The 23246-nt window shown below is 43.0% G+C and overlaps 1 long non-coding RNA gene across 2 annotated transcripts; it reads left to right on the top strand.

The window, feature by feature from the left end:
* The first annotated feature begins 3759 nt into the window (after positions 1-3759).
* LOC120539754 lies at positions 3760-6488 on the top strand. Of its 2 annotated transcripts, none has more exons than XR_005635671.1 (3): positions 3760-3799; positions 4101-4196; positions 5634-6488. It is a non-coding gene; the product is annotated as an uncharacterized LOC120539754 (long non-coding RNA). The 2 variants fall into 2 exon arrangements; XR_005635672.1 differs by lacking the exon at positions 3760-3799 and adding an exon at positions 3803-3842.
* Positions 6489-23246: the final 16758 nt, after the last annotated feature.

Here is a 23246-nt window from a genome sequence, read left to right as displayed (position 1 = left end):
ATGGCCATTAATGACTGATAGCAAGTCACTAATGGCAAAAAGAGTGCCTGTAAAAAGCATCATATTTGAAGGCCCCTCCAGTACATAGCATTTGATGACAGCAAGTCACTCTGAAACATAACGACATAATAGTTATAACCGGAAGTCCCAAAGCATGTCAGTTCCAAAAATGCCCACTAGAGGGAGAAATCCTGACAAAAAACGTGTCTTTGTCTTCTTCTTCTTTTGGCTGCTCATGTTACGGGTTGCCACAGCAGATCATCTTCTGTCCTCTGTATCTTGTTCTGTTACACCCGTCACCTGCATGTCCTCTCTCACTACATCTATAAACCTTCACTTAGGCCTTCCTCTTTTCCTCTTCCCTGGCAGCTCTATCCTTAGTATCCTTCTCCCAATATACCCAGCATCTCTCCTCTGCACATGTCCAAACCAACACAGTCTCGCCTCTCTGACTTTGTCTCCCAAACGTCCAACTTCAGCTGACCCTCTAATGTACTCATTTCTAATCCTGTCCATCCTCGTCACTTCCAATGCAAATCTTAGCATCTTTAACTCTGCCACCTCCAGCTCTGTCTTGCTTTCTGATCAGTGCCAACCCATATAATATAGCTGGTCTCACTACTGTCCTGTAGACCTTCCCTTTCACTCAAAGGGTATCCCTTTGCTGATACCCGTCTATTACAAATCACTCCTGACACTCTTCTCCATCTATTCCACCCTGCCTGCACTCTCTTCTTCACCTCTCTTCCACAATCCCCATTACTCTGTACTGTTGATCCCAAGTATTTCAACTCATCCAGCTTCGCCAACTCTACTCCCTGCATCCTCACCACTGACCTCCCTCTCATTCACACACATGTATTCTGTCTTGTTCCTACTGACCTTCATTCCTCTCCTCTCTAGAGCATATCTCCACCTCTCCAGGGTCTCCTCAACCTGCTCCCTACTATCGCTACAGATCACAATGTCATCAGCAAACATCATAGTCTATAGGGCCACCTGTCTAATCTTGCCTGTCAACCTGTCCACCACCATTGCAAATGAGAAGGGGCTTAGAGTTTCCTTTAAGAAACCCCAAAAGTGGTGGACAGTTTGCCGAGTTTTCCACTACCTCAGATTTTTTGAACTACCAGAATGTATTGGGTCATGAGTGTTTGATCAGGCCTCAGGTCATGCTTCTAGCCACAGTACTTTGTGAATAATTGTTTGACAGACAGACAGACAGACCTTGGCATTTTATATATAGAGACTAGCTGTGCTATCCATCAAAGACATGCTGAAATCTAATAATCATCATAGACTAGCTAGCCATGACGTGGGGTTTGATTCCCAGCCGGTCACCTTTGTGGAGTTTGCAGGTGTTCTTTGTGTGCCTGGAGTTGTGTCTCTAAGCGATGCATCTGTTCGTATGGCAGCTCTAATCTGCCCCGTTTAAACGCTTGTGCTAGTGTGTGATTGATATAAAAATCACATACTTCTGATTTCTTATGCATTCATTTTCTGTTGCTTTGTTGTCATGGTTACAGGAGACTCTCCTAGAAATGGGCACAAGGTGAGAACGTTTCCTGGATGGAATACAAGTTCATCTGTAAGAATTTGGGGTACTTCAAAGAGATGCTATCATCTCATCTTACACCTTCAGAATCTTGCTGTACGTTCAAATCCCAGTCTGGTCGCCTTCTGTTTGGAGAGTGCATGTTCTCCCCGTGTCTATTTGGATTTCACTTTGGTGCCCTGATTTTCTTTTTGCGTCTGTGTGGGAGTCTGCAGGAGTCCAGCCTGTGATGGGTTCATATCCTGTCCAGGGTTTGATCTCCATCAGCCTGAACTGGATGAAATGCATTAGACAAAATAGACCGCCTGTCTTTGAGTTCTTGTATTTTTTAGTCCTTTTTTTCTTCTAGAGTCGCCACTCTCTCTGATTTTCTCTGGTAGTTTTCCCAGTCTTTCAAGTCGGTGTCACGGTTTCAAAATCCTCTGCCTGTTAATCTGACCCATCACGCTGTCTTTTCTCTCCTTAATTGTTTCCGTTTCCCTTTGTCTGACTCGGCTGCTGCCCCGCTTGTCTTCTTGCTCTGTAAACATTCTCTTTCCATTTTGTGTTCTCTCAAGAGACATGAAATCAACAACTTGAGCTGCGGCAAAGCAGAGCTAAAATAAGCACATGGGGCACAAATGGAGGTGAACCTGTGGCAGTGAAGTATGAACTGAAAAATAGAAAGAGGTTTTAGACTAATGGTCCTAACTCGCAGCCTCAGTGCAGCCATAATGTTAAATCATAAAAACTGTTGAATATAAATTGAGGGATGTTATGTTCAGACTACATAATGCAATAGAGAGACTGCATCTGGAGTATCGTGTGCAATTCCTGTCACCAGGCTGAAAAAGAGAGAGCAGCACTTGAAGGTGTGCAGAGGAGAGCAGACAGGGCCATCCAGGACTTCAGGATATGTCCAACTCTGACAGACTTGGAGAATTAAACCTGTGTAGTCTCAAACAGAGGAGACAGCTTGGGGACCTAATCCAGGTATTGGAAGACATTAATAAAGTAGATCCAGCAGAATTCCTTCAATTTAAGGGTGAATCACGAGGACATCCGTGGAGATTAAGAGGAAGTGCCTTTAGAACTGAAGCCATGAAACACTTCTTTATGCAGAGAGTTGAGGGAATCTGGAAGAAACTACCAAGCCAAGTAGTTAAAGATGACCTTGACAACCTTTAAGACGTGTCTGGATGAGATATTGGGACAGCTTAGCGATTAGCTAAACAAACGAGCTTGATGGACTGAGTGTTATCCTCTCACATTATAAGGAGCCCCGCTAGTATCTCAGAATGGATGAATAGTAACTTTCTCAAGTTAAATAAAGAGAAAACTGAAATTTTAGTGATCAGCAATAATGGATACAATGAGGCTATTAGAAATAAACTGGATACATTAGGATTAAAAGTCAAGACGGAGGTAAAAAGTTTAGGGGTGATTGTTGACTGTAATCTGAATTTTAAATCAGATCATTAGGACAGCATTTTTTCACTTAAGAAACATAGCTAAAGTTAGACCTCTTATATCACTGAAGGATGCTGAGAAATTAGTTCACGCGTTTGTTTTCAGTCGACTAGATTACTGTAACGCACTCCTCTCAGGACTACCCAAAAAAGACATCAATCGTTTGCAACGAGTGCAGAATGCAGCTGCTAGAATCCTAACTAGGAAAAGAAAATCAGAACACATTACTCCAGTTTTGATGTCACTACACTGGTTACCTGTGTCATTCAGAATTGACTTTAAAATTCTGCTTATGGTTTATAAAGCCTTAAATAATCTCGCCCCATCTTATATATCAGAATGTCTGACACCTTATATTCCAAATCGTAACCTCAGATCCTCAAATGAGTGTCTCCTTAGAATTCCAAGAAGAAAACTTAAAAGAAGTGGTGAGGCGGCCTTCTGCTGCTATGCACCTAAAATCTGGAATAGCCTGCCAATAGGAATTCGCCAGGCTGATACAGTAGAGCACTTTAAAACACTGCTGAAAACACATTACTTTAACATGGCTTTTATAACTTCATTTTAATCGTAATTTAACTTAATCCTGATACTCTATATGTTCAATCTCCTCAAAATAACTATTCATGGTGGCTCTAAAATCGGTACTGACCCCTACTCTCTTTTCTGTTTCTTTTTCCGGTTTCCGGTGGCCTGCGCCACCACCACCTACACAAAGCTTCATGATGCTCCAATAATGATGGACGGATTAAAAGGCAGAAGTCTACGTGACCATCATCATCATCAAGCCCTTCCGTGAGAACCCTAAATCCAAAGAGGACTGTTTCATTTATGTGAGGTAGAATGCCCAGAGGGGACTGGGCGGTATCATGGTCTGGAATCCCTACAGATTTTATTTTTTCTCCAGCCGTCTGGAGTTTTTTTGTTTTTTCTGTCCCCCCTGGCCATTGAACCTTACTCTTATTCGATGTTAATGTTAATTTATTTTGTTTTATAATTGTGTCTTTCATTTTTCTATTCTTTAATATGTAAAGCACTTTGAGCTACTGTTTGTATGAAAATGTGCTATATAAATAAATGTTGTTGTTGTTCCTAGACATGTTCCTCTAAGGCTCTTTTCCATACTGAACAGAGTGTCTGAACATCTTCATCATTTCCTTCACCCCCTGGTTCAGCCCCATAGGTATCTACAGTAAGTGATTTCTTCTTCATCTTGTGATAAGGTGTTGGGGGCAGCATGGAGCCTATTGTGGACAGCACGTTCCACTAGGTGGAGCTCTGACCTGGTGTCACTCATCAGGGGCCTAAACGTGACCTGGGCTGGGGCTTAAGTGGAACTCTTGGCCCCTTGGAGTCATGAGGTGACCTGGACAAGGATTCAGGTGGTGGGATGTGGAGAGCCCAGGTGCACTTGAGAGGTGTGGGAGGTGAGAGAGATTTTTGATTTGGTTTGAGGTTGCTAAACTCTAAAGGTCTGTTAGGCAGGAGGCTTTTCTGCGTTATGAATTGGGGATTATGGATCATGCAAAACTCATTTTGCATTTACTTTGTAATTATCTATTCATTTTAAACATGTTATTGTCATATTTTTGACCTTTTCACACCACCATTGTGTTTGTTGTTTTCAGTTGCGGGTGCTGCCATTTCTCATATTTATTTGTGTATTTTCTGCTCCGTATCGTTGCTAAGCTGTGATGGCTGAAAGCTGTGACAGTTGATGTTATCACTGTAATGGCACTTAAGGTGGTGTTGCACTAATCCTGGGGTGCACAATTTTGGCTTTGTGTGGAGAACTTTTTCAAGATGTTTAGTTGGTAAATGAATCTTATAAAGCAGTCAAGATCTGCCATTTGTTTGACTCAGGTCAGTGTTTTGGTTTTTTAGGTTTTGTTGATCTAGTTTTTGACAACAATTCCTTTACTTAAACTTTACCAAGGCCCATCAGCCTGCAAGGTTTATTGTATTTACCCTCCCACGTCCTGACCAGCCCAACTAACCACTACTGCAAGGGTGCAGCAGAAACACCAGCCTGTCCTTAAGGCCATAAAAGAGGATCCCTGGAGCACATCCTAAGCTGTTGTTCTAAGACCATGGCACCATGACCAGCTTTTCAAGGAAACTGTGCAGGCCATATGCACAGGAATTGCAAACAGTTAGCAGATCCATCCAACAGAGAAGGTCATCATGTTTGTGAAAGGTGAGGAAAAGCTGGTGGCATCCAGGTGGGATACTTGCCACAACTCAAGACTGGCAAATGTTGGTCAACCCTGGGAGGGAAATTCAGGTTTCCAGTTGCTATCACATTAACCACCCTCAGGCTAGACATTGCCCTGATATCTGCAACAACAAGGCAAGTGATCATGCTGGAACTAACTGTCCTCTGGGAGAAATGAATAGAGGAGACAAATGAAAGAAAGAGGGCGAAGTATTAAGTTTTGGTCTGTGAATGCAGAAGAAATGGTTGGTGTGCTCAATGTAGGCCATCAAGGTGGGCAGCAGTGGTTTTGCTGGTCAATCCTTTGTCACGCACAAGCGCATAGGGAGCCACTTAAAGACCCAACGAGCAGCGTAGCATATCATACCAGGGGACAACGGTGGTGTACTAACCTCTCTTTCTTTATTTCCATAGAAAGAACGAAGCACCACTACCTTGAATTCACCCGGACTCGCTAACAGAACCCAGCCACTTCCGGGTCCCTTCCTTCCTTCTGGTCCCCTTCTGATGATGTCATTACTCCCATCCACGGCCACGGTTCCTTCCCAGCATTATGTCTGCCTGCTTCTGGTTCCACCCCATAAATTGTCCGCCTTCACTACCATCTTTGTCTGTTGTAACTTTGGAGAAAAGCACTGACCTTACTTACTTTACAGTATACGGGGCCTTTATGCTTGTTTTGTGTTCTTTTTACACCTTATACTTGTCCATCAAGCACCTTGGCCTCACATGTCAGCATATGAAGAAGGCCATCAAGAGCATCACGGTGGGTGCAGGAGAGGCTTCCAGATGGCCTTGGATCAGGAGGGGTGATCCATGGTCCACCTTGCTCCTTGGACACAGGCAATGGTTTGAGCACCTCTGGCCAGGTCACATAAGTAAGGATGTATGGTTTTTAAAGACACAAAATACCCAGTGAACCTAAGTTCCATCACTGAAGATGAGTCTGAGGTGCATCAAGAGAGGTATGTTATTATGGTACCTACTTTGGGGTTTCCCTTGTGTCATCTGTCCTTATGCTTATGATTTCTTTAACAAAAAAACCTTATTTGGTTTCCTTGGCACTTCTCTCTTGAGTTCAGAAGAACATCAATAGCAGCACCTTCTCTTGACACTCCTTATAAAATAAAGCTTGTTTGCCTGCCCTGTCCCTCGACTAGTATTGGATCCGTACTAAGATTTTGACTTTGGTGTCGATAGCAGCTTTTGGACTGTTAGTATCAGCCGCAAAACAATTAACACATAAACCCGTCTCATAGCATCCTCCTTGGTGCGATGCACAATCACGTGGCTCCCTCATGAGACATCAATTCAAAGAGTGATTCCCATTTGGAGTCTCCAGCACGTTGAAAACTTGGGAGTGAGGGTGGGAGAGGTGATCTCCTGGGAAGTCTCCATTGTGTCAAAGAATGAGGTGGTGGGAGAGGTGATCTCCTGGGAAGTCTCCAGTGTGTCAAAGAATGAGGTGGTGGGAGAGGTGATCTCCTGGGAAGTCTCCAGTGTTTCAAAGAGTGAGGTGGTGGGAGAGATGATCTCCTGGGAAGTCTCCAGTGTGTCAAAGAATGAGGTGGTGGGAGAGGTGATCTCCTGGGAAGTCTCCAGTGTGTCAAAGAGGCGGATGCTCTGGTGGTTTTAGTATTTGGGTACCCTGTGGAGTCTCCAGCGTGCTGAAGAGTTTGATGAATCAAGCAATGAAAAAATAGTGTGAGGTGATTGAAAACGACCATTTACTTTTGGTAATGATAATAATGAAGTGCTGGTACCGTACCATTTTAAAATTCGTGGTCTTCTGTACTTGTTCAGTGCTGATAAACCCTGCAACTCTACCTTCGACTTTACCTTCAATGGCTTTGGCCCAGGCACAAGCTAGTATTCCTCGATCTTAGCCTGCAGCCTATTTACTCGGTTACAAATGAGCACAAGTCATTCATCCATTTACCCAGCTTTCCTTACTTGATTATTTAAAAAAAAAAGGTCATGGGAAGTTGGAGTCAAGTCTGACAGCAGTTGGTGTAAGGAAAGAATCATCTCAGCACAAGGTGCTCATCCATCACAGGACGAACAGTTGAGTGACACCAGCGAATCTAAGGTGCATCCTGGGGATTGTAAGAAGAAATGAAAGTAAAAAAGTAAAAACCTTACAAGTGTGCAGACTCCAAGGCCGGGAACTGCGCCTGAGTCCCTGGAGCCGAGAGACAGCGAGGAGAATGGCTGTTGTGTTCAATTTAGAATCGAGAACGTTCAGCCAAGCCAACAGCTGGCTGACCGAAGAGATGCTGTTTTGCCAATGTTTATGCTAATTAAACAAGAAGATGCTCCATTGTTTGTCTCATTAAATTAGGATCCAATGAGCATTAAAACTTGGGCTGCATATCTAAAAATAAAAATAATAATAACAACAAAAGGACATTTTCCTGATTTCCATTCATTACACTGTGTGCGTAATCTCATATTTTGCCGGATGACAAGTGAGCTGATTTCCTCCTGGACTCCATGTACGAATGAAAAGACATCTTCATTTTTATTGTCATAAATTAGTCATGCTCGTTCCTTGGCAGCACTGCAGCGCGAGTGCCGATTTGTCCCACAACATGAATATTCTTCTTGAACTTAACCGCAGAACCAAAATGCGGCGACTTCATTTGTGAGATCTTTGCTCCTACCCCCGCTTCGGCACATCTGTGCGTAATTACTTCCATTCTCTTATTGTTTTAAGTCTTTTTTTTTTCTTCTCCTTGTCTCCTGATCCGGCTCGCCTGCGCTAAGTCATGCTGAAGCATGAAAATGGAGAATGGTAAAAAAAAAAACAAAAAATTCAATTCTAAATCATCTATCCAGCCATGCATTTTCTGAATGTGTTTTGTTCCATTACAGGCTTTCAGGTAAGACAGGAACCTAACCCTGGATGGGACAAAATGGTCCACCAATCAGCCTGAGAGCTCGTCTTATAACAGTGGGGACAAGCCAGAGCTAACCGCCACTTTGGCTGCTTTGGTTGCCTCTCCAGCTAATGGGTCTCAGTCACTGGTCGGATGTGCTGCTTTGCTAAATTTGCCCCTGTTGGTCCTTCCTGTTAAGGTGCAGTAAGTCCTCATCCAGTAAGGACCAGTAAGTCCTGGTCTGCACCAGGGTCACTCTTTGGTTACTAGTCACGTCCTCAGGGAGCTGCACCATCACCTGCCGTTTCAGATGACGGGCTGTGGTGTTTCTGCATTAAGAGCTGTAGCGGCACAGCCCACCAGATGGTACATAATAAGATTTCCTCAGAAATGTAACTTACTGTTAGAATCAGGGGTTGCCAACTCCGGTCCTGGAGGGCCCCAGTGGTGGAGATTTTCATTCTAACCCTTTTTTAAATGAGTGCCGTGTTTGTGCTGCTAATTAACTTCTTGTGAATTAATTTTAATTGACTTCTTTTTTAAGATTTGTCCCGCTGGATTTCTTCATCGTTCCTGTGAATTGCTTCATTTCTTTCCTTAAATGGCAACCAAACAGAAATGAAATGTGAACTAAGTCAGGGCCTCAAACTGCAACCGATTTCACTCCAACCAGCCTCTTAATGAGGTGCCGAGTCTCGTTGTTAATTAAACCCGTTCTTTAATTCTGTGGCTTGTGGTGCATTAGCAGACATTTCCGAAACTGTTGATTTTCTCTTTTCTAAGAGCACTGTTAAAATGTTTTGTGGAGCTGAGCAGATCGACATTCTTGAGGCCTTCACCTTTCTTTATTTTCAGATATTGTATGATGGACACCAGTTGTTTTGGCTGATTTTGTATCTCATTAGTGTTTGGCTGATAATTAAGGAAAAAGAAACAATTAAAGGACCTGAGTCTTCAAGAGCGAGTCAATTCACATTAGTTTTAAAGAAGTTAATTAGCAGCAAAAACAGGCCACTCATGAAGAAAAGGGTTAGAATGAAAACCTGCAGCCACAGTGGTCCTCCAGGACCGGAGCTGGCAACTCCTGGTTAAAATCTTTAGAACAGCCCTCCGCTCTGTCTTCTTAATGTTCCGTCTTTTCTGTCACGCGTCTACTCAGCCTGTGATGGTCTGGTGGTCTATCCAGGGATTGTTCCTGCTTTGCACCCAATGCTTGCTAGGATAGGCTCCAGCTACCTGGAGACACTGCTCAAGACAAGCAGAAAAAGAAAATGAATGGATGTTGCTATTTAGAAAAATATTGATTTTGTGATATGCGAAACTCTCCATCATGTCAAGCATATTTAAAGTTGAGTCCTGCAACAAATTGGCCCTGCAGTGTTCTCAGATTCCTCTTGGGTGTATGGGGTTTATAGATGGGGCTTGAAGGCTACAGCTCCTTATTCTTGGAATAAAAATGAAGAGCGCAATAAGGTTTGAAACATCCGGTGCTCTTTACTCCCTTAAATTAGCTGCAAAAAAAAAAGGAAGATAGCCGATCAATATCAGGAATGCATTCAGTACAACACAATGTGCTGATCAGAAGGGAGCTGAGGCTTCACCCACCCTTGAGTGAGAAGGCACTAAATTTGAAAAAGCTACCAAGGATGCCTTATGTGTGCACCGTCCACTTTGTGGAGAAGAAGCTGGCAGTGTGAGGCTCCTGTTTCAAAGGAGCTCAGAATGCTAGGGCGATGACTTAGGTAGGTCACAAGCAAACATTTCTGAGAACGTGTGACGTCACGACTTTATGGCACCCCTTGGCACACATGAACTCATTTTTAGTTTTTTAGTTTGAGGAAATTACTACTGCTGATCTATTCTGATGTGCGCCTTGTGATGGACTGGCGCCCTGTCCTGTGGTTGATGGGATAGGCTCCAGCACTCCCGGGGTCCCTGATCTGGATTAAGAGGGTTAGAAAATGAAAATGAAGCTAAACAAGGGAAATCAAATGGAAGGCTAAGTTACTGGCAGCAATGGGAAAAGAGAGGGTCTTAGAAATAAACTCGATCTACTGTATCATATCCGCTCAAAAACAATAAGAAACTTCTGAAGTACAAGTAAGTTAAGCAGAACACCCAGTGGGGCTCAGTGGTCTTTTGACCTTGGAACCCCTGCAGATTTTTGTTTCTCCAGCTCAAGTTTCTATTTTTCTGTCCTCCCTGACCATCTCACCATAGCATTGAACTCATCCTAAATGAATTTAGGAATTTAATCCATAATTAAAAACTCTTCTTTATCTCTTACTTGCTACTCTTTATAAGTGTGTATGGATTTATTCTTATTTACTGTTTTTGGTATTTCATTTATTTAGTTATTCATATACTCATTTATTTTTCATTTATTATTTTGTTTACAGTACTTACATATTTTGTTTAACATTTTGCAAAGCACTTTGAATATATTCTTTATGAAATTGTGCTACAAGAGTAAATGTTGTTCATTGACATTTTTGTGACATAAATGGTGCGTGAAATTGCATGTTTCGCTAGTCATTAGCAAAAGAGGGGCAGACACTATTAGCTGGCAAGTTAATGTCTACGTTAAAAATACAAAAAGTCTACAATGGCTCCAGCACAATTTTCATGCCAGAGACACCACTGACAAAGTGTGACCTTTTCTGTGATGTTGTAGGCTACTTTAGAGATGATTAGCAGTAATCCTGCGATTTTCTGTTTAGTCTTTTTGGATAAGAAAACACTGGAAATAAACTTTGTGTAACAAAATAATAAATGTGATCTTGAACTCATGTAGAGAAATAAAATCTGAAAAAGAAGAAAAACTGCAGCCTCACTTACTGTGCAGGAAGAAATTCTGTTTCTGCGATCCCCGATGACAAAGCTGCTGAAGGCCGACGTTCCTTGGGTATTGTATGAGGCGACTATTATTTTGAAATTCTCTGTGACTACAAAGGTAGTGTTCTGTGTCTTTATTATAACATGTCATATTAGACTGCACTAGAAAGTTATGTGTGTGTTGGTGAACAGTAAAGAAGAAGGACCTCCCTTACATGCCCTGCCGTCATCGAGATTTTTGAACATACCTTATTTATAACATTGCTACTTTTTGTTGGTCGGTGTACGCCGCACACTGTTGAGAGCCATTTGTCATGAGAGTGCCTTCATATAACACAATGTGTGATGTCGTTGGTGTAACACATTATATACCAGAGCGACACTCACCCCATTACCCATTTTTGGATAAACTCATAAAACAACTTTTGATTCGTATCGCACTTCTTCAGTCTGATTTTCTGGTTTTGATTCACTTTCAAAACACTTTTATTTTTGCTTTCTGATCTCACTCTTTTCTACGTAATGACTCTTGTTTTGTTTACCATCTGCTTTCGTATCCTGGAATCAAAAAATGTCCTCTTTTTGCTAGTTTGTCTATGCCATAATAATAGATACTATCATACAGTAATACCTCACTTAACACATTAAATGCATAATGGGATTTTATTTCATTTTAGGAAACTTAGTTATCAGAGAAAGATTTAACATAGGAAGAATATATACAGTACATAAATTGTAACCCAGGGAGGGTAGGAGTTTAGTTGGGTGTTGCAGGGCTTATGCTGTTTGCAGTTTCTGCCACTGGCCACCCTACAACACCACTGCTGTAAATGGACACCAGCCATTCCCTTCATGAGGCTCCACTCACACTCATCTGCCTCATGCACTGCCTGCACATTCACGCCTTCAGCTCTGCCTCGTACATCTCTTGGGCTCACCATGTGCCCCACTTTCTCCAACTCTGTCAGATGAGCCAAGCCAAAATCTTTAAGGAAACGCGATGGTGGCAATGCACCCAGACTATTGGACCTTAGCAGTGAAGAATCGTCTTTCTCTCAATCTGCGCCCCATTTTCCATACTTTTCATTGGCTCCTTTCATGCTAACATCATTAATTCTGCTGTGCAGCATTTCTTTTCTTCTACTTGTATCCTTTTCATATTCTGCATTTTACTTTCTACAGATATTGCTTTAAACTTCGGTGACATCCTAGGCAAATTATATGAATTGCTTTCTAAAAAATAGTAATATAATTACAGTACGAATGAAATGATTAAGCACTCGCATTTAATAACTGTCATGTTCTACAGCACACACAATATCAACGACAGACATTGACTACCACAGCACTCTGGCAGACTGCTGCTTGAATCAGTGTGTTTTATGCACGAGCTTTGTTTTCAAAGAATTTGTTAAGTGAGGCTTTACTGTAGTACCATTCTCTTTTTAAACGCTTTGGTGCCCCAGATATAACAAATCAGGCTAAATAATAATAATAATAATAATAATAATAATAATAATAATAATAATAATTCTTTACATTTATATAGTGCTTTTCTTACTACTCAAAGTGCTTCAGTGAGTGGGGAGCCACTTCAACCACTACTAATGTGTACCATCCATTTGGATGATGCAATGGTAGCCATTTTTGCACCAGTATATTTACCAGACATTAGCTATTAGGTGGTGCAGTCTTGAGAACGAGAGCCAATTAGAGATGGCGGATGATTAGGGAGCTCAGAATGACTAGGCCGTGATGGGCAATTTATCCAGGACATCAGGAGACACCTGCGATATAGCAGGTGTGAGGCTCTGAAAGAATGGCGTTTTTTTAAATAACCCGATTGGCTGTTGTCAGTTTCTGTTGGCGTGCTTGAGCAACCACGGGGAGTTAATGAGGTAATTGGGGTGAGACGCACCTGCACGTGAAGGTGCTATCATTCTCAATTGCTTCATTGGCTTCCTGCAGTGCGTGATTGAGACTTTGCGCCCACAGAGCCGTATAAGTAAGGGTCGGCACAAGAAGTTGAAGAGAAGGAAAAGAAAGTGAAGGAACAAGAGAGAAAATGGAGGATAAGGAAAGAAAGCAGGAGGAGAAAAAAAAGCCGGCGTGGGAGTGAGTGGGCGACAGCAGGCTCGCTTGAGCAAATGCAGACAGTTGGAAGGAGAGCCATGGCAGGGTGTAAGGCCACCACTCAGGGGTGGTTGGATTGGGTCACTCCTGTTGCGCTTTTCAGAGGAGCAGGAGTGACCAAGATCATGGACAGCTCACCGCGTAAGGCCGAGAAGGCAGCAGGAGTCGAGGAGGGTTGGGAGGGACAGCGCCAGTGTGAGCGCCCTGGCCATTGGGGGGACCCGAGTCTCGGTCCGGCGAGTGAGGTGAACTCTATGCAGCCGGGGGCAGAAGGCAACCAGACCAGTAGGAGAATCAGCTGCACCTGCGGAGAGGGCGACTTCCCTGTTGCAAGGCCCATCTGGAAGAAGCAGGGGAGTCGCCAGTTAAAAGGAGAAGGCACCAGGTTTTTATAAAGGATAGCTTACAGCTGATATTTTAACCTCGTTTTTTATTTATTTAATTATTTATTGGGATTTTAACCTCCACAGTCACCTGTTTTTTATGGATTATTTATTAACTTTGAGCACTGTGCTATTTATTTGGACCCTTTAGTTTTGGTTTTCACTTGCACACTTTACACCTTCCCCTTGCTCCACGTGTGATTTGTCCTCATTGCACAGCTCATCTGGTTACATTACCGATGGTGTTGAGTTCAAAAGGCTCCCAAAATTGGAAGAGGGAGCATGGAGCAGGACCCACACCGTCACAACACCCTGCTCTTTATGAAGGATGCCCAGGGATCTTTAAACACCTCGGTTTTACAGCCATGTGAAGGTCAGCACTATTTTTACAGCACAATGTCACTGCACTAGGATAATTGGGGCCCACCTTCAGACCACAGGGCAAGTGCCCCCTGCTAGCCTCACCAAAATCTCTTCCAGCAGCAACCCAAGCTTTTTTCTAGATGGTCTCCCATCCAAGTCCAGGCCAGGCTGGGCCTGACGATGCTTAGTTTCAGGTTGATGGCCTGTTGTGGTGGGTCTGCTCTAATCATCCAGCACTCTGTTAATGAACCACTTAAGCCCCATCATGCTCTATCCTGACAGCTTCAGGAACAAACCCTGGACAAGATACCACAGGTTATTGCATGATATACTGTAGCATATGTGGGACTTTCTCTACAGCTCCTCAGTCTTTAGCCAACTTGCAAGCAGATTTATATGGCTGTTAGTGGTGCCCGTGTGCAGGGTGACATCATGTGTTGGAGTGGTGTGCAAGGCAAAACTGCCAGTGTTAAAATGACTCTTAAAGTTTAAGGATGGAAGTCCTCTTTCCACATATGTATCTCTAAGGGTTACTTTAACACCATAACAGCTCATTTAACACTGACGATTACAGTGTGTCGGATGTGGCAAAAAGTGAAATGCATATGAAAGCGCCCGCAGATCAGACTTAAAATGTTTTTGCACTCAGACATAAGCAAAAATATTGAGAAAAAAATGCATGGCTGGTCGTGGGCTCATTTATTCACAGAAAGTTCAAATAAATGCATCTCATTTAACTTCGGTGGGAAATTGTTACAAAAGGTGACTACAGAAAATGGACACAGGGTGGTATGTGTGATGGCAGCTGGAAACCCCGACTGTGACAGATGTGCTGTCTCCGGATAGGAATGTCTCAGGACCTTGTCCTCTCTGTTTCAAGTCCTCAAAGAGAACATCTGGACATGAACCTGGAGCTTCCAAACTACACTAAAGGAGAACCCCTTTGGACCATCAGGCTTCTAGCTGCGATCTAAACTGAACCGAGCTGACCTTCGATCCACGAGGCAGCAGGGCTAACCACTGTGCCTCTGTGTCGCGCTAATTTACAACAGCCTTCTAAAAAATAACTTGTAAAAAGATCCCAGGCTATCATTCTAGTCAGGCCTAAGGCTTTTGCCCATGGGAGCATCCATTCCTACTAAACGGACACGTGGACAACAAATTAAAAGGCATACTGCAGAAATCAAAAGAAAAATCCCATTAGCGATGATACTGCCATAGCAGATCAGAGCAAAAATTTGAGACAAAGCGACTCTCTTTCAAATGAAGACAGATATTAAAATGACGAGGTCCTCAGGAGAATGTGTTGGCAGAGACATTAAATAGTTTTCAAGTCAGGCATATTAACATTCCTGGAGCCCTCGTGTCTCTTTGGATATTGATTATTATTATATATATAAGGTTTTTACTACAGTATCTCTTGTGAGTAATACATTGCTGGGTATAAAAGAAAAATCCTTTTAAGATAACAAGCCATTTTTTTTGCTATAAATGTAGAAGATGTAATTGCATTTTTTCTGTAACTGACAGATGGACAATGCTATCAATGTCCATGAATATTTTAATGGGCTGGGGGCACCCTCACATCAGCTGTCCCCACCTAGAATAAAGCCAAAGACTCAAAAAGTATACAAAAATTGGTTTGTAGTGAGGCTGAAGCAGAACCAGGTTATGATCTGCTTTCCCAAGCGTAGGCAGCGGGGTGGCGCTGTATACGTCTTTAACGTTTGCATACAGTAGGTCGATAGTCCTATTTCCCCAGGTGTTACAATCCACATACTGGGAGAAGGCAGGTAATGTTTTGTCCAGCGTCACATGGTTAAAGTCTCCAGCGATTAGTGCTGTGTTTGTAACTTAGCAACAGCGGAATGGATGATGTCACCCGCTATCTCCACGCCCGCCCGAGGAGGGATGTAAACAATAACAACAATGATGTGTCCAAACTCTCTGGGCAAGTAATAGGGACACAGACTTACGGCATTGATGGTGCGATGTCCCTGCAGCAAGTGGAGATTTTAACGTTTACATGTCCAGAGTTGCACCACGTTTTATTGACATAGAGAGCGACTCCTCCTCCTTTCTGCTTCCCGCAGGTACTTGCGTCTCTGTCTGCTCTCACTGTGCTAAACCCGGGTAGCTCCGCGTTAGCATCTAGGAGGTTAGTTGTTAGCCACGTTTCACAAAAACACAACAAACTGCATTCTCTGTAGGTCCTGACATTTTTCACCAGCGCGGCCAGTTTGTTGATCTTATTTGGTAGTGAGTTGATATTTCTTAGTAGATTGCTGTATCAGGAATGCTCCATCTTCAAGCAATTGCTGAAGAGAAAATTAAGGACCCAATGAACATGCTTCCTCCTGCCTGGTTTTGACTCAAAGAGGTCCTACTTAAGGGCAAGATTTCTTTCTTTAATATATTTACGATTTAATTTCTTCCACAAGGGTAAGACATCCTCGGAGCCTGTTGGGTTTTTTGCCCTCTGTCTTAGACAGTTTATTGCCTTGTCACAGAGGAGAAGGACTTGAAGGACCGACCTATACAGCAATTATCAACAAAAAGCTGAACTTACGTGTGGCCAAGATATGATGGCAGAATGGCCACTCCTTTCTTTATAATCCAATGTCCACACAAGCTCCCTATCTGCTTTAGCTAAGCCAGTGTTTCTCAACCTGTAAGTATTTGCGACCCGAGTTTTCATAACAGTTTTAATCGCGCCCCCCTAACATTTTTTTGAAATGTAGATACATATTTTATTATACCTACTTAACTTTTATCGACATTTATCTAACTCTATATTTATTGTTCTAGTATCAGAATTTAGTTTAAGTTCATTTGTTTTGGTTTCAACAGATGTCTTTTTCATATTTTTGATTCTTGTGGTTTTTTTTTTCACATCTTCGTGCCCCCCTTTTTGTTACTTCGCACCCCCTAGGAGGGCCCACCCCACAGGTTGAGAACAACTGAGCTAAGCTTTAATTTAGCTTTTGTTCTCAGAATGAAACTTTCTATAATCTAGGGTGTGGCACTCCAAAAAAAGGATTACGCACCAACGCTACTTCAACAGGAATCCTGGTGCCAAACCTCCATCCGTAATGAAGTTGGATGTGTGTCCCACATCGAGTCCATCTTCACTATAGGACAATGAGGTGCACAAGCAGAACAGACCTTATTTAAAAACAATGCATTTGTGTCGCTGATTAAATACTGACCACTGACTCTTAGCAGACATACGTTACGCTGGTAAACGTGGACCGCTGTGTGAGTTCTTGCGGACTGTAAATGTGGTGCAGCCAGCCACGGCTGGTGAGGCTAAACCAAGAGAGAACTGGATAACTGAAGACAAAACATTCTCTCCTTTCACACGTGTCACTGATGTGCCATGAAACGTCCCCTCTGGTCCTTGAGATAACAGGAACTGGACAAAGACGAATTCTAACTACTGCTTTGTACTTATTGTTTAAAGGCTAATATTGCTTGTAACATTAAAGCTATGGTAAAGCCAACAGATGTATTTCCATTGTAGATGCCACACGGGTTGGATGGGCATTCTAGCCAGGAGAGGGGATGGGTCCTTACCCGGACAGGAGATTCCTAATAGGCAGGTAAGCATCCTGACCTGGAAGAAAAGAAGGAGCAGACTCAGAAGGAAGGATCAGAAAGGATGAAAGGACAGCCCATTGAAAAGAGAAGATGGCAACAGCACTGGATATCGGCATCCAGTGGAAAGCCAGCAGGGATGCTCTGCCAGACTACATTTCCCTGCATGCCTGGAGTCACTGGGTGCCATAAGAGGGCAATACAGGGAGACAAGCTCCTTGTTGTAATGGACTTCCGCATGACCCGGAAGTACTGCCATTAGGCAGGGGCCCTGGCACCGGAAGTACTCCCGAGTCCTTAATAAAAGGGAATGGACTCCCTTGGCCAGGCGAGTCGGAGCTGGGAGGTAGAGAGGCAACACTCAACTGGAGGAGGGCAGTGCAGTGGTGAAAAAATTGTACTGGTGTGAATTGTAGAGAAACCTGTTTTTGTGCTTTTGTTACTGGTTGGAAGAATTACTGTGAATTAACTATCCTTTATTTGAACCCGGGACTGTGATTTGTGTGTTCATGTCGGGGTTTTGGGCTCTCTGATGCCCCGGTTTTCCATCACACCGTTTGGTATAGAATATATTAACAAACTAAAGTAATAACTTTTGTGTTGGGAAAATCCTTACCTATTATATTGCATGTTTTTCTCTTCAGATTTAATAGCAAAAATTCAACTGTGAGAGCTTAAGTTCCTTCTACTAAACTTGTAGCTGCCAGCTACCAGCCATGCAGCAGCTTCAGACTGCGTCACATCATAAGCACAGCCAAGACGAGATGTCGAAACGCCAGCTGCCAGCTACATTCAGGTGCTCAGACACAAAGAAACTTGTACATCCGACACAAATGTGCCCATTTAACCAGCTAACCGAGCAGAAATCTTACAAGAGCATTTCAGAGCCAGTCCTGAATGTATAATGTCTCCTCAGGCATTTCTTTGAACAAGAATGTGAAAGGTGAAATATGATTTCTGCGTTTCTGACCTCTTTGTAAGCAAGACGTGAAGAAATTAGGTCAGCTTATATGAATCTTCTGTAGTCCTTTTGTCATGAATAATTTATGCTGTTTTATTTATTAACTCAAGCATTTGTGGCAGATTAGCGCTTGGCTGAATCATATAACAGAGAAAGTGAAGGAGTTTATGTGATTCTTTGCAAATTTACAAACTTTATTTATAAATTAAAGTCATCATTTTGCCCACAACACTTACAGACAGAGGGCAATGAGGCAGACAGACTGATCAGATGTTACTTAATAAGGCCACTGAGTGTCACCAGAACCATCTGCAGTGGTGCAACGTTCCCCTCTGTACTGCATGGAGGCTTTGCTGCTTGATTTTTTTTTAAAAGAGTTAAGTGGAGAGGACTGGCGAGCTTTGTTGGGCTGAATGGCCTGTTCTCCTCTGGATTGTCCTAATGTTCTAAGGTAGGTTTGTGGAGTCATTGTTGTCATGTGTGCAGAGTATACAGCAAAACACATTATCTGCACGTGCTAATAAACATGCAACAAATCATTTATATTTACATTTATTTGGTTAGCAGATATTTTTATCCAAAGCGAAAGAGGTAAACAATCAAGTAATGTTAGTCTACGGTCTGTTTGTTCAGCAAGTGTAATAGGACGGGAAACAAAAGTTGATTGCTACAAGTGAAAAGAGGTAATACTGTAACTCACACATTTACAATCATAGATTACAATCACTAAAGCAATTAATCAAATTAGCCATGAGTATAAAATATTACAAAGCAAAGTTTTTTTTCTTCATCTTCACAGAACAGATTTGTTTTCAATCACTTCTTAAATACAGTGAGGGAGTCAGCAGTAAGGATGGAAGTAGGCAGCCCATTCCACCAACTAGGAAGTACATTGGAAAAAGAGTCTGCATTGAGACTTGATGCCACGCCGAGGTGGCATCACCAGATGCTGCTCCCTGACAGACTTGAGTGGGCGAGAGAGAGTACAGCACTTCACCAGTGTCTCCACATACACAGGTTCTGACCCACTGACTAGTCTGTAGGCAAGTATCAGGGATTTGACCTTAATGTGTGCTGCACAGGGCGCTAAAGTAGCGTCCTAAAGAGATGGGTGACATGTGCCCATCTTGGCTGGTTAAATACAAGTTGGGTTGTTGCATTCTGGGTCATTCTGGATCATGGCACATGCTGGTACTCCTGCCAGAAGTGAGTTGCAGTAGTCAAGATAAGACAAGACAAAAGCCTGGGCCAGAAGTTGTGCTGTGTATTCTGTCAAATAAGATCTAAACTTCTGGATGTTGTACAGCATGAACCTGCGTGTATGAGAAGCAATAGAAATGTGATCAGAAAAAGATAGCCGCTCATCAATCACCACCCCAAGGTGGTGTATTGACTTGGTAGGTGTTAGCGATAGTGTGCCAAGCTGTACAGAGATGGGAGGGATGAGCATACTGGCTGGCCGGGATCACAAGAAGCTCAGTTTTGTCAGGTTAAGCTGTAGAAGGTGGTCTTTCATTCAGGTTGAGATATCAGTAAGGCATGCAAAGACCCCAGCTGATACCGTACAAGAGGTACAGCTGGGTATCATCAGCATAGCACTGATAAGAGAAACCATGGGACTGGATGATTGGATGAGCCCAGAAAAGAAGAGAAGAGGACCCAGCACTGATTTTTGGGGTACCACAAGTGCATGACTGGTGTGCCTTTGACAACTCCCCTCGCTAGGACTACTGTAGGATTTGCCCAAGATGTAGGACTCATACCATCTGAGAGCAGTTCCAGTGATGCCAAGGTTGACGTGGTTGACCGTATCAAAGGCAGAAGAGAGAAGATAATCTTCAGGATGAGGCATTGCAGACCATTGCCCGAGAACGTGAACTGGGAGGGGGGCCCCCGGGAGTGACCATTTACATAGGTACTAATTGTGAGACCCCCCTCATGAAGTACAGCAACACAGTGAGAACACCCCCATAGGAGGGCAGAATCTCTGTTGTGAGAGTTTTCTGATGAATGTTACTTTGTTTTTAGTAACGTTAAAAGTAATCAGCACCATTTTCTTAAATCATGAAGATGATTTACATGACTGGAATTTAAAGACAAGAAAAACAACAACAAGAGAAAAGGACAGTGATAAGTAGTAAAGAATCTGTAATGTTAATTCAATTAACACAATTAACATGGCATACTTAATTAGAGGTAGATGAAAATGAACTGCAGCATCAGAAGGAGCGTCTCACACACTCTGAATGAACTGATGGAGAGTTTACAGCAGCTGAGGGGAAATGCTGATTAAATTATCTGGAGTGACAACGTAATCAAAAGAAACAAGAAATTACAGTTGGAAAGACCAACGACCCAAACTCTGAAGGCACAGAAGCAAATGAAACACCCGAAAAAAACGAGGAACTCCGCACTGAATGTAATTTGATTTGTTCTCTGCATGTTGAAGGCACGTTTATGTGTTGCATGTCCTGACTCCTGCAGCATGTACACCTTAAGTTTTGAGAGTTAATGTCAGAGCCGGTCAATTAATTAGGTGACACAGGTGGCCATCTAGGTCACCATCATCTGAGGGGTGCAATTTCTGAAAGTTAAGAGGCATGTGCTCTGGACACCGAGGGGGACACGTCATCAAACTGTGATGATACTGAGTTGGTGCTGTTACCCGCTGGGTGTCATTTATGGAAGTAAAAGTGTGCACACTTCATACATCAAGGGGCACACACTCATTAAAGTCCACAGTATATCCACAAAGGGGTATCAGATTGTGACTGCTGTCACTGTTTAGCAGTAAAACTATGGCAGAGAAACACAGCTTCCCTTCAGAAACTCCCTCTTGAACAGTATCTCAATGAGAAGCAAACACACTCTTACCCGTCCCTTTGTGGGATTAGCTACAGGCTTACTATACGACCTGCCTATTGCACAAAGTTTGGAACATTTAAAAGACTGAGACCCGGTCAACCTCAACCTAATGGCTCACTCTCCTGTCCTCTCTCCCTCAGATTTCCTCTGCTCCAGTCGCTGATTCCGAGCCATTGAACCTGCTTGATGAGGAGAACGTTGTGTTCTTTTGACCTGGAGACAGGAGCTGGACCACCACATTTGACAGCTGCTTCCTGTGTGCTTTTTTGCTGTTGACAAACCCCTTCTGGATAAGGTCTTGTGTTGACACCTGCCAGCTCAGCAATCAAGATTTGTTCCTGTGATTCGTACTTTGTTTAGCTCTTTCAAAGGTAGCGTCTGACCTTAGTGGAGGGTCTTTTTTACTGGTTAAGATTTGAGCTGTGTTTGGTCTGTTAGAGTTTTGCATCCCTTTCAGGGGTAACAATGAGACAGCTGAAGGAAAGAGGCATCTCTCTAGACCCTGGTAAGATATTTCAAAACTGAGATTGCCAGCCTCTACTGCTCTGTTTGATTTGTGTGCCCGGGTAAACAGTCCCATGGCCCCTGTAAAGCTATTCTTGCTTGCTCTGTTTTGAAGTTAACCCTTGGTCATATCGCTTGATTTGATTTGTGTTCTTGAACTATGAGTGGATGTCATGAGTTTTACATTTTAGTCATTTCCAGGATTAACCTCTCCACTAATGTAACCTTAGCATTTAAAGTGCCTTTCATGTCCCAAATCACCACTCCTGCTCACACTGACACTTAGTCAAACTTGGCCAGTTTTAGTTGTGTTACACCTTAATGGCACTGTGGCTACATCAGGGGGTTCAGTTCCAAACACTCAGGTCTATCTGCTTTCTTTATACGAATAAAGTATTTGAATTGCAATTTCACATTTTACACAGTCTGGTTGCCCTTTTGTACCCACCGTTGCACATGCCAAGTCTAAGTTATATTTTGTACTCTGTACACAGAGTTGGTGCCCTTTGTGAAACAGTCAGCTCATGTACAATTTTTCATCTGTTTTTCTAACATATTAGATTAGGTGCCTTCTGTATGGCGTTTTCATGCTCTTCCTGTGCTTGTGTTGCTTTACTTTGCAGTCTCTGGTTTCCATCTGTTGTTCTTATTGCTGTGTGTGTGTTTGGGCCTTCAAATGAACTGCCAGCCTGTTCTTTTCCCTGCCCCTGTTACTGCTGATGAAAGTCAGCCCTGACCAGTAAAAAGCAAGTTTAGACAAATGGGTGGATGTTTGCTATTACATTGAACACTGAATTTTGAAATGGCTTAAAGGACTGAAATAAAATGGACTTCCACGTATTGACAAACAACTGCTGTTCTTAGGCAATCTTCCTAATCAAATGGGCGACAATCCTCCCCCCGCCCCCCCCATCTCCATCCTAAATGAGCATCAAGATGACTTACTTCGTCATGGAAACGGTAATCAAGGACTTCATGTATTGATTTTAATGTCAAAATTCTGTTTTCTTCAGCCTAGTGAAACAGCCTTCACCTACCTAGCTCAACTGGAGATGTAGCAGCCGCAGCGAGTGACTTTGAAGTAAGCCATGATGAGGGCTGGGGGTCGGGGGCGCTTTGTCTGTCTGGAAAATCAGTGACTGCATTCAGGCATTGTGTAGACTGATGAAAAACACTCGGCGCAGTGCTGAGTCAGACCCTTGAGATGCCATTTCTTTGACTCTCTTTTTTTCTCCGCTGTTTGGCATTTCCTGATGCCGATTTTAATGTTCAATAGATGGTAGGCTAAAAGAAAGCCGGTGATGCTGATGAGCAACAAGCCAGGCACTCTTCTGCAACTGGTGTATGGACGGTGAACCAAACTGAGGATGTCAACTCCTACTGACCATTACACTGAGACAACAGGATACCAAGAAGCACACCTGAGGCACAGTCCATCCTGCCCAGAACCATGACTGTCACAACCAGAAGATTAGCTCTCCATTTGTGTCTCACTAGGCATTACTGC

This window comes from Polypterus senegalus, chromosome 11 (genome assembly GCF_016835505.1).
Source record: "Polypterus senegalus isolate Bchr_013 chromosome 11, ASM1683550v1, whole genome shotgun sequence".
In the NCBI taxonomy this organism is placed as follows: Eukaryota; Metazoa; Chordata; class Cladistia; order Polypteriformes; family Polypteridae; genus Polypterus; species Polypterus senegalus.
The sequence above is the reverse complement of the archived record's forward strand: the minus strand, read 5'-3'. Positions and strand labels throughout refer to the sequence as shown.